This window comes from Agelaius phoeniceus, chromosome 9, assembly GCF_051311805.1.
Source record: "Agelaius phoeniceus isolate bAgePho1 chromosome 9, bAgePho1.hap1, whole genome shotgun sequence".
In the NCBI taxonomy this organism is placed as follows: domain Eukaryota; kingdom Metazoa; phylum Chordata; class Aves; order Passeriformes; family Icteridae; genus Agelaius; species Agelaius phoeniceus.
Genome location: NC_135273.1, coordinates 18,752,004 through 18,763,737, shown reverse-complemented (window position 1 = coordinate 18,763,737; position 11,734 = coordinate 18,752,004).

Sequence of the window (11,734 nt, the reverse complement as noted above, 5' to 3'; positions counted from 1 at the left end):
AATAAGGTGGTACTTGATGATTTTAAAGAGGTACTCTCCAGCTCATAACACATGGGGAAAATAATCTCAATGTCATGAACCAGGGGCAGACCTGGAATTGCTACTGGTGGGTGACAGTGAGGCTTTGGGGAATTCAAGGTTTGCAGTTTTACAGATACTCAGACCCACCAGAGCCCTTTCCTTTTCCACAGGTTTCTTTCCTCAGACATGGAGTACAACTATGAGGCATTATACAGGGCAGCTAGACTTTTACCATCTAAAATTGAGAACACATTTGGCTGCTCCCTCACAAAATGAATAAGTTTTCTGCATATTCCCCGGCCCAGTTAGCCTGGGGGGTGACCCGCACAATTTTTTTTTGCATAGAGGGAAAGATGGATCTTGACAGTCGTTAGGGCTGTGCTCGCCTGGCAGGTTTCAAGTGTTTTGTGCCCTGCACAGCTTGGCCAACTTCTCCAGTTGCCATTTTCATCACCTTTGCAACATGTTAATGCTCCTGAATGTGGCTACAAGGTTCAGGCATTGACACCTTGGTGAAGAAGTGGAGAGTGTGGTTTGTTTCTCCAGTGCTTGGACTGCTGCAGATCTGGCCTTGCTGTCAAAAAGCTTTTTGGCCCTATGTGGGCTAGAGGCTTGGCCATGCTGTGCCAGCCAGGCTCCCTCCTGTGGAGAGCTGCTGGCCATGCCAGTGGCCTGCACTCTGCACACCCCTGGCCCACCACCCAGCCCTGCCCATCTGAGTCCCAGCTGCAGACTTCTGCCTCAGCTCTGCTGCTCAAAGGCTTGAGACAAAAGGGGGATCACTGGGCAGCCCAGGTGGGAAAGCAGAAATGTTTATATAAACACAGCAATACAGCTTAAATCAGGCTTTTCCACTCTAGTTTGTATCTCTCTAGACCGGTTTTTCCCTCCTGCCAGGGAGAACTTCCCAGCTGAGCCTTCAGCAGAATTACATTGCTCGTGGTGTGCACCAACACTGCTTCATGAAGATTTGGCTTCAGCCATCGCCCTCAGGAAACAGATTCAATTTTTCTGCATCTGATGACTGCTGCCCAGGGTCACAGTCTTTCATAAAAGAGCTGATGCAATGCCAGGGCCATGGTGCATGGCAGCAATGAGCAGAGCTGTGTCATGGGCAGCACAGGCCATGAACTTCAGCACCGGATTTCTTTGGAAATACATGGTCTAATGCAAGGCTGTTTCCACCTTCCTAAGACCTCCCCACAGATTCACAACTCAGCTGAGGCACTGGGCTAGTGAAAAATTCTTGCAGAATTCTTTTTGTCACAGGGTCTCACAGTTTTTCATCAAGACTGGGGACAACAAGGCACAAACCAGCAGTGAGGTTTACCACAAGACAGTATCAGTGAGCAGACACTTTAAGAGAAAGAACTGTCACATTCCAGTCCTGGGATGCACTAACCACCCTGGTTTTGCTACCACAGTGCCAGAATGCAGATAAAAACATCAAAACTAAGCTAAGATTCTTTTGCCATAACACATTCCTTCCTAGTCTTCCCTAAAAAAACCCAAAAAAACCCCAAAAAAACCTTTTCCATTTAGCAGTAAGTTTTGCAAGGGTATTTCATCTGGTGTTGACATCTTGGAAATTTTATTGGATCTCCTCAGTTACCCTCCCAAAACTGTTGAAAAAGCCATGCACTCAAAAATGCTTGCTGCAAGGGCTTTGCAAGGTTTGTTTAATGTTGTTTATTTATATTCTTTAACAACATTCCCTGTCTCCCACTTTGTCTTATATTTCACAGCTGGAAGTTGAAACAAGAAGAGGGGACTCAAGTAATGAGGGAATAAGCTGAAAACTGGGGAAAGAAATGAACCCTATGACAAAAATAAAGGCTTGCAAAAATTGATTTTCTGAAGAAGTATGAAGCAATTCCAGCTTTAGAGCTTTTTCTGGAGATAGGAGAATCATGCTGTGGGTGTGGGTGCTCCATTCAAAGGGCACTGCTGGGGTAGCTTTCCATCCTTTCACCAACACTTTCTCTCCTCCTTACTCTCATAAAGAATCTGCTCTTCAAAGGTGTTGAGCCCAGTCTGCAGAGCAGATGAACACTGGCATCATTCACCACTGCTGCCAGCAGTCTCTTAGGTCAATGGTGTCTCTGGTTTTGACAAGTTGACTTTTGGGCACAGTTATGTGTTGCAGAGAAATAGGGTAGGGGACCATGGCTTCAGAATGAGTTGGGACAGGACCTGGCTCAGTCTACAAGAGTTCATAGTTAATGCCTGCTCGAAGGATGATGGCAGCTGCAGGTCTTTCAGAGTTGTGTGTTTCAGGAGTTCAGGTGCCAGGGATCAGATGCCAGCTCGTGGGATCACCACCCTTGTTTGATGTTGTTTTCTCCCCATGCTTTCTTTTGGAAGGTGATGATTCTTTGTTATATTTTCACACACTCTTTTTTGTCCAGGAGAGGTAGCAAATGGCTCTCATATTTGAAGTGGAAAGCTAAGAATTGTTTAGTCAGTCACCTGGCTCCAGACACAGTGACTTGAGGAGCCTGGTATCATGGCATTTACCAAAAGTGCTGTTTATGTTTACAAGAACTGGCAGCATCCTGGTCACTTGCATGCTTTCTATCATGTTCTCCCCACTATACACACACCTTAAAACATCAACTGTTGCTCTATAAATTTCCACAGATTCCATAAGATCCCCTGCTCCATCCTCACTCTTCAAGCATGGCTAAGCTCAGTATGGATTACCTGGGCTCCTCAATGTATCAATGGCCAAACCCCCAGCTGCCTTTGGAAAGGCAAGGGCTGGAAGAAGAAGCTGATGCTTACCTGACCACCCTGCTGATGCTGAGTGGGAAATGTGGGGTTAAAGGGAGTCAATAAAGTAGCTGAAATCAGTCCTGTCTCATTGCCAAGGTTAGAAGGGAATGCAAATGTAACTGGGGTGATGGCCATGGCTTCAGGCTGTGGCAAGGATGGCTAAATTCCCTGTCATTGATGGGAGAATAAGCTGTCAAGATAATCTTATCAGCATCAAGAATTAGGCTGATAACATGCTGATGACTGGGATAGGGTGCTTGTCTCTGCACTTTGCTCCATCCCTTGTGGTCTGACTTGGTGCCACACACCCTGCCCACCCTCCTCCCCTCCTGTTACCCCAAACAGGCTTTGCTCCCAGTCCTCGGGCTGCCAGCAGCAAGAACCCAGCCGGTATTGTCTAAACAGGGCCATACAATGGGCAGCATTGTTGATACTGGATTTTTGCCCTCATTGAAGATGACCTCACAGCCCACCCCTTGGCCACTTCAGCCAGCCCCTCGGGACTGTGAGGCTGTCTTTTGAACTCGGGTAAATAAATTGGGAGAGGAGGGGGAGAAGGGGATGGGGACCAGAGGAACACAGCGGTCTTTGTGTTGCCACCCTCTCTTCAGCACTGGTGCTCTCTGGTGTCCTTCTACCCACATCAGATATGGCAGGCCAGGTGCCAAGGAGCCGCATGCCGAGCGCCCATCCCCGCCCGGCGCTCGCCGGGCAGCGGCACCTCTGCGCTTCTGCAGCCTCCCTTCCTCGGGTGGCAGCGCGCTCGGCTCATCTCGGCTGGCCTGTCCCCTCCTCCAGGCCTTCCGTGCCTTCTTCCGCACATCTGCAGCCTACATCTCCTGCCCCTCTCTTCAGGCTGCGACCGTCCTCCTTAGGAACGCCATTCCCTGCTGCCAGCACCGTGGGAGCGCGGAGCAGGGATCTGCAGGAATGCCCCCTCCTGGTGGCAGATCTGGCCCAGCTGAGGTGGCGGGGGCAGTGCCGCAGTGTGCCGTGCTCCGTGCTGTCAGCCCGGCTCAGATGCACCTCACACGTCCGCGACACCGGCTTGCGTCTGCGGGCGGATCTCCGCCCGTGTGGGGAGAGCCGCGATGCTGCGTGGCTGTGAGCGTGAGCCCTGGGGACACATTGCCACATAGTCAGCACAGGGGGAAATTGCAGCACCGGGGAATGGCGGGGGCGCATCCAAGGTCAGTTTGCAGCTGCCTCCTGCGCAGAGCGGAGTGTCCCATGCCACTGTTTATCCTGTTTGTGTGCGTGCTCTGCATCATTGCCATCTACCCTGTCTGCTTGCTGCAACAGCAGCCTGACCTTTTGATGACTGTCCCAACATTTAGGAGAACAAAAATAGTTTACCAAAGTTAAAAATAACCTGGGGTCTAAAGATCTGGGAGGCATCTCCCTTACATACTTGCTGGCTGAATCTCAGATATTCATTCCTATCCTGGAGAGGTTTCTGATAGACTCCTGTTAGGGGAAGCAGGCATACCCAAGCAGGGAGTGGGGTTGCCTTGAGAATGCACACATGCTGCTGGGATAAGAAGCAGGAAGGACAAAGGAAAAACCTGCTGGACACTCAACCCAATGCTCCCTACTCTAGGCATATCAATGGCATACAGGTGAAAATCTCAAAGATGGGGTGTGCCTCTCCCTGTGTGCTGCTTCCAACTTTGTCTACATCCATACCTCCATCCATACCTGCTTTTAAAGTGAATGTTTTCTTTCCTCTTGGACACCAGCACTAGAGCAGAGAGCTTTGTACTCCTCCAGAAGCCAGCATTGCTTTTCCTCTCTTCACTCTCTGCTTATCCCAGTAAAGAGCTACATATTGTCAGCAGCATTTTATTGGTTTGGGGATATTTTTTTGCCTACGGATGGTGCTCCTGTCTTTGTCTACGTCCCTTTGCAACTGAAAATCCTTCAGGATTCCCCTCTGAGCAGAGTGCCTCCCCACCATGTTGCATAGGCTGCAGCAGTGTGCATGGCTGGTCCAGTAAAGGATATTTTGAGTCCTTAAGGAGAAACGTCCTACAAGCTGTTATGCTTCTGCCCAGCAAAAGGTCCTACAAGTTGTTAGGTTTCTGGCCAGGAACATTTTTAGGTTTTCTTGCTCCTTTACTTGCCTGCCTGGTTTTGCTGCCTTTTCAGGTCTTTAGAGAACTTGTCTACCCTGTCTCCTCTAAAGAATGGAGCTGAAAATACTCTTGCCTTTCCATGTCTACATCCTCACTTAAAGTAAAGGGCTGCAGATTTCAGGATTCCTGTTAGTTTTGGTGGGTAACAATGTCCCATATTAACCTGGTGTTTGTGTCTGGAGTGTTAAGAGAGAGAAAGTTCTGTTGCAAGTGTAAAAGAAATCCTGAGCAGGTAACACTGAGGGGACCCTGCAGCCCAAGCAGATGACAATCTGCTCTTAGCTACTTCTGCTTCCTTTTTAAAGCATCCTCATTTTGTCTCTAAAGTCTTGTGACAGTACTAATGCAGCAGTCTCATTCAAAATGTCAGTCTACAAAGGCTTCTTACAAAGTCAGGTCCTCATGGCACTGGAGAGGTGAGCAAATGATTGATTACCACACACATTCACACAGCAGGCATTTGGTATGTTTTGGAAGGTGCTTTCCTTTGTCTGAGCTGTGTTTGAGAGGATTATGTTTGCAGAGAATTCAGTTATAAACTTCAAGAACAACTAGTGTTGAAAATTACTTCAATTTTCTCTGATAATGCCAGCTGATTTTCTTCCTGATTCTTCAAGAAAAGAAAGCAAGGTAAGGGTGAAGTAGCAGAATTTTATGGCTTTTGGTATAGAGTTACATGACATTATCACCACTGTTCTTATCCTCCTAATTTTACCTAGATGAAGATGGTTGTGGAGGTTTTGGGAAACTGGGCTAACAGCCCCCACTTTCAGTCTGAGGGTTGCTGGAACAACTCTGGGATCCACAGGTACTTTGAATTTCCCTGCTGATGCACATGAAGAAAGGCAGACCAAACTTCTTCCTCCTGTAGACTGTACTGGACTAGGAAGAGTAGAAAATGCGTTGGAGGTCACCCTGATTAGATTTCCAATAAGATCTTGGCAATATCTTGGGATACATGGACTGAACTAAATAATAGGATGCAATTCATTAGACAAGTACAAAGCTGTGGTTTGAGGTGAAGAGTCAACTATCCCAACGTGCACTGGGAGAGTAACGTGGTGAGACAGCAGCTCTGCAGATAAGAGTCTGTGGACAGCAGTGGAGTGTGTGCTCACAGTGCCACACTAAGCAGGGCCAACTGGAGGTGTACAAATAGGGGCATACTACAGACACAGGGAGTGACTGTCTGGTTCTGCTTGGCACTGGGGACACCCAAGGCCTGAGGGATTTCTTTGTTTGTCCACTGTGCCACTTTGCTTTTTAAATAGCCTGCTGACTCGGTGGTGTGCCTTGGGAATAACAACTCTGAAAAAGGATTTGCATGTAAAGATTAGCAACTCTAAAACGTGAAGAGCCTCCCTGAACAGTAAAATTATTACAGAGGAGAATCCAGACAGAATCCTTTGCTGCCTGATACTCCAGGATCCCAGCTAACATGCCTGAATGCTGAGATAGAATGAGTCTGGAAAGCACTGGAACACAGGCAGGAGCTAACTGGTGTGCAAACACACAATGTTGCCAGAGACTGGTTTGGCCCCAACTCCTTCTTCACCTCCTCTTTCTCAATCACTCAAGTATATCCTTTAAAAAACTAGCTTAATCAGGTGATTGGCTCATCCCTGGATATCTATCACATGCAGCACCTAATCCCAAAACTGATGACAGACTCTTGGTGTTCAAATGGCCACCTAAGCCTTTCCTATCTTGTCTTTCTACCTATAAAATATTAACTTAATGGATTATTTGGAATTACATGATGAGGAATAAGGAAAGAAAAATATGTACTGTGCAGCATGGGACTGTGCAAGTTAAATGGATATAACTGCATTGCAGACAATTTATTTTCATCTAAACAATGATTTGGTTACAGAAAACCAGAGAATCATTTGCAGCTCCTGAGAAATCTGCTTCTCTGGTCTCTAGCCAGGACTTGGCCAGTACCTTTCCCCAGAAGAACAGTGGAGTGAGCTCAGGATGCGCTGAGGTAAAGCTAGAGCAGCTCTTTAGCGTCCAGAGGATTCCTGTCTTGGTTTCCAAAGATTTCAGGATTCCTTCTTTTGCATTTCCTCTCTGGGGCTCGCAGCTGGATCTCAGGAAGTGTCAGGCCTTCAGATGCAGGGACCCTGCCCTCCTTCTGGTGCTGCTGAATGTATCACAACCATTTTTTTCACCCCTGGGAACAGGGTATCTCCTCTTCAGCGTGTGTTAATGTGAGCCTTAGCCATAGACTGTGGGAAAAACAACATCAAAATGTCAACTGCTGACACTTGACAGCTGCTAGAGGAGGGGGAGCGGGATACTACTGCAGCAGGTATCAGAGATGCCTGATGTTTTTCCCTGGACGACCCCGATTTCAGTGTCTTTTATTGCTAAAGTTTGCTCCAGGCATGACAGGAACAGGCAGGGTGAGTTTCCCGTCCAGGAATGAGTTACATGACAGTTAACCAGTGCTGAGGATTTACGTTTGAACTGCTAATCCAATTTTATACCCCCAGCCCCACCCTTTGGACTTCTCCTAAATTATTCCACATGGGATATTGGCATTGCCTGCCCCTGCCAGAGGCCCTAAGAGGTGGAAGTATTCCTAAAGTCAACGTGCAATGATTAAACTGCAAAGAGCATGGAAACGTTCAGCAGATGGCTGCAGTATGTCCTCCATAGTATGTGTCTGCCACTCGTGCTGTAGCTTGTGCATGATCTGTGCATGATTTGTACTGATCTGTGCATACACAGATCAGTAATCAGCTAGAGAAAGTTTCCCAGGTGGAATAAATTGCACTCCCTTCACAAACACCTGCACTGTTCCTCAGGTGGGATTGGTTGATGGTGAGTGCTCTGCTGAGCATTAAAAAAGCCTGGCTGCCTTGCTCCTGGCTGTAGGATATTGCTGCTGCTTTGTCCTGGCGAGGACAGGCTGGGTCTTGTTGAGGCTGTGCTGGCTCTGCCCATGTTGTCCTTGTTAAGCGGGGTGACAGGCAGTAATTGACTGAGTTTGATAAAGGACAAGCCCAGCGTGGTATGGAAGGTGAGTGCTGATGGGACTGGGATTTCAAGTGCTTGTGGCTGCTGGGGAATGCAGTTCCAGGCAGAAAGCCAGCTGAGGAGGGGGCAATGCCAGCGGGGGGACCGGCGGAACGAAGGGCACATGGCGGGCATGTCCCGGGGCTGCGCTGCGCTGTTCGGGGGAGCTGTGGCACCAGGGCAGCGCGGGTCGGTGCGTGCGGCCTCTGCCGCGCCGGGAAGGCACCGAGCGCTCGGGCCCGGGAGAGGGAGCGCACCGGGGACACCCGAGGGGCCGCGGGGCGCTGGGGGCCGTGAGGGCCGCGGGGCGCTGGGGCAGCAGCAGCACAGGAGCCGGCCGGGCCCGCGGGGCGGAGCGCTGCCGCCACCTGGCGGCCGGGCCGAGCGAGCGGGGCCAGGCCCGGCCCGTCCCGCGGGGCTGCGGCGGCAGGAGCGGAAGGGTGCGCCGGCATCCTCGGAGCATCCCGCGGCGCTCAGCTGAAGAATTTGACCCCAGCTGCGACGGGCGCACCTGTCTGAGGTGGGCTGGGCTGCCATCGGTGAGAGACTTGAGCACCATCCTCGTGGGATTCCTCCAAAAAGGCAGGAAAGATAACCTCGCTTGCATCACCGATTCAAGCAGGGCAACCCTGTGCCAGTTTGTAGCCATGTGCTAAGCACTGTCCAGCAAACCTCGGTGGTCACAATAGTGAGTTTAAGTGCTTTACTGAACTCATAAGCATGCAACTGAGGAGTAGATGAAAAGCACTGAAGTATAAATAATAGCTAATGAAACCAAACAATATTTCAGTGCAAGATTTACTGTGAATAAACTGTAAAAAACCACAGGCATTACCTACGCTTCAGAGATTGAATGCTTTAAAAAGTGCTGGTGCATCTAAAAGTGGGAACACCAGCAGGCACACAAATTCTGGAGGAGGGGAAAAAATTCCACAACAGAGACCTTTTTACTAGTCTCCCATTATATGAATTATGCCATTCCATCAGAAAACTGAATGTAGCACTGTCATTCTCCATCACACTTGCTTCTGTTAACAAAGCTGATGGCAACGACAATCTCATCTCTCATATTTGATGCATCCTGCTATTTTTTTCCCAGATGCATTAATGCAACATGTATTAATGCAACATTCTCCAAAAACCAAGCATTCAGGAATCAGCATTCCTTCTTCTCATTGCACTTATTCAACACAAGATTGCAACCTGCTGTGTTCTCAGGGATATTATACAGAGACTCTCTTGCATCTGGTAGATAGCTGGATTGAGGAAGAAATCTTTGGTCTGAGTCCTGCTTTGTCTTTGCAGGGACAGTGGCAGGTGTTTGCTTGTGATATGCCATGGACACAGACTGTGTGTGTCCCTCTTCTTGCTGGCTGTGATAAATCTGGGTAACAGGAGCAGCCTGTATCCAGACACCCTGGTACTGACAGCAGCTTATGAGAAGTGACTCCTTGAGCCCCTCGATGGAAGTTTCCTGACTTGTTACAAGTGTGGGTCACCTCTGGGCGTAAACTGTGGGTTGGTTGCCACCCCAGAGCGGGTTTCATTGCACAGGAGGAAATACCTCTTGTTTTGAAGCTGGTCCTCCTGAGGCGCTTCTGTTTGTGAGGCGTGGTGCTCAGCTGGGCGTTCATCACTGCCCACGGTGTGTCAAGCACAGACTTTCTCCCAGCAGTGCCAATTGGCCCAGACAGTTCCTGGGAGCACAGAGCGTGTCTGCTGCACGTGTGTGGGGTAACATGCCCACACATGGACCTGCACAGCTGCACGGACCGCACTGAAGTCTCAAGAAAACAACACCCTGCAAAGTGACAGTAAATGTTCTTCGTAATCAAAATTGTATTTAGAGATCAAGAAAATTTAGTTCTGTGTTCTAAAAAGAGGGAAAAAAATTAACGTTATCTTGTAAAGGACGTGATAGCTTCTTCCTATACCTGCTTCTTTCTGCTCAGGTGGAGTTGCACATGCACAGTCCCTGTGAATTTGCAGCCAGCCAGTGAAGTCCCCACTGAAGGCCACTGCACAGGTACATGAATGTAAGAGAGCTCTCCAATGTGTTAGGAAATATGTAAGTGTTAGTACATATGTCTTTGTACAGATGTTTATGAAAACTTACTGCTAAGTTGTACATCATGGTAACAAGTTTTTATAGATCAATTTCAATCTGTCCTTAGCTAAAATGTTCTCTCTCTTCACCTTCTCCTCCTCAGGCAGATTTATCTTGACAGATTGGAGACGTGTAGGGCTGCTTACTCAAACAATACTTATATCTTGATCTGCAGAAAGCACCCTTTGTGCTGGTTCCTCAACAAGTTTCTCATGAGATGGCTGGATTCCCTAGCCTCTGAACATAACTAGAATAAGAAAGGTATTAAAATGTAGATAAAATCCACCTGTTTGATGCAGAAAAAGAGATCAACAGAGAAGACTTCATTTAAATGAAAAGTAATGAAAACACATGAACATTAATACACTGTGCTGGGAAATTTTTCAAAATGTCTCATGAACAGTTTACTCAACACCAAGGTACTGTGCTTGGAAGTCTGGTTTTTTATTTCTGATGTTTAACAGTTGATTAGTGCTGTCACCACCACTTTCCCTTTCCCTATTCCTGATGCAATCCATAGAGATAACAACTATCTCTAGCTCTGTTTATCTTGCCTGGAAGTGGGAACCAAATGCTTGTGTTGATGAGAACCTGCTGAAAATGGATTATTGCCAAGAGAATTAACATAGCACCCTAAGTAAGAAAACAGGAACTTGGATATTGAATTGTTTATGCATGGTTGTGTCTCTTTGTTTGTTTGTTTTAGTTGCAGTGAAGAGTGACTATAGAATACTGTGTATTGCTAAACTTATATACAAGATTTCTCAAGGCATCTGTAAATCTTTAAACCTCAATGATGATGATTAAGCTCCTGGAAGAAAATTAGAATTATTGTTCAAAATCTGTGCTGAAACTGATTCTGTTATAGAGCTGGATACTTCTGTCCTGGTCCTCTACCAGCTCTATTCAGCACAGAAATTTGATCTGTAACTGTTGTCCCAGCATCATCTCTAGCTGGTGGAAATGTTCCCACCAGGCAGGGCCACTTCAGCAGAGGCTGGTGAGCTCCTGGACAGCCTGACCTCTTGGGTCTGGTGAGCAGATTTGCCTTCAGTCCCAACAACTGACTGCTCTTGTTAACTGATAGGAATTTTTTCTAACCATGACATCTAAACGCTTTGTAGTTCTAATTCAGTGTTTGAGAGTGCTTTTTGGGGGGGAATTTATGAACACTTTGGTGCTCTCTTCTCTTTAAACAAAGGAATTAAGTGTGGGATACTGTTTAAAGGTCTGTGTGCTTGACACACTGGCAGAAAAACTTCAGTGGCTGTGGCACTTTGTCTTATTCTAACATGCTGAATCCTGTAGTGATAGTGGTTTCTGGTTTCAGAAACAGTCTTCCCTGGGCATCTCTGAAAGGTTTCCTCTAGGCCTGCTGAAAAATGGATTTCAACAAAGAAGGAAAAAGAAGAATGGAGAAGAGAAATTCTGTTGGCTGGTTTTCACAAGAATGAAAGTTTGGTAAATAAGGTCCAAGGCACTGTAAGGAAAAGAGATGTGAGATAAATGCTCACAGATGCTACCAGACCTACACTGTTCCTTAGCCAGGAAATACTGCTGCTCCACATGGCCTTACATCAAACACCACAGAGGGCACAGCAGAGTGATCTATGAGGTCCTAAAGTCTGGATCATATTCTCCCCCAGCTGACACATCTCCTATCATTCAAGTT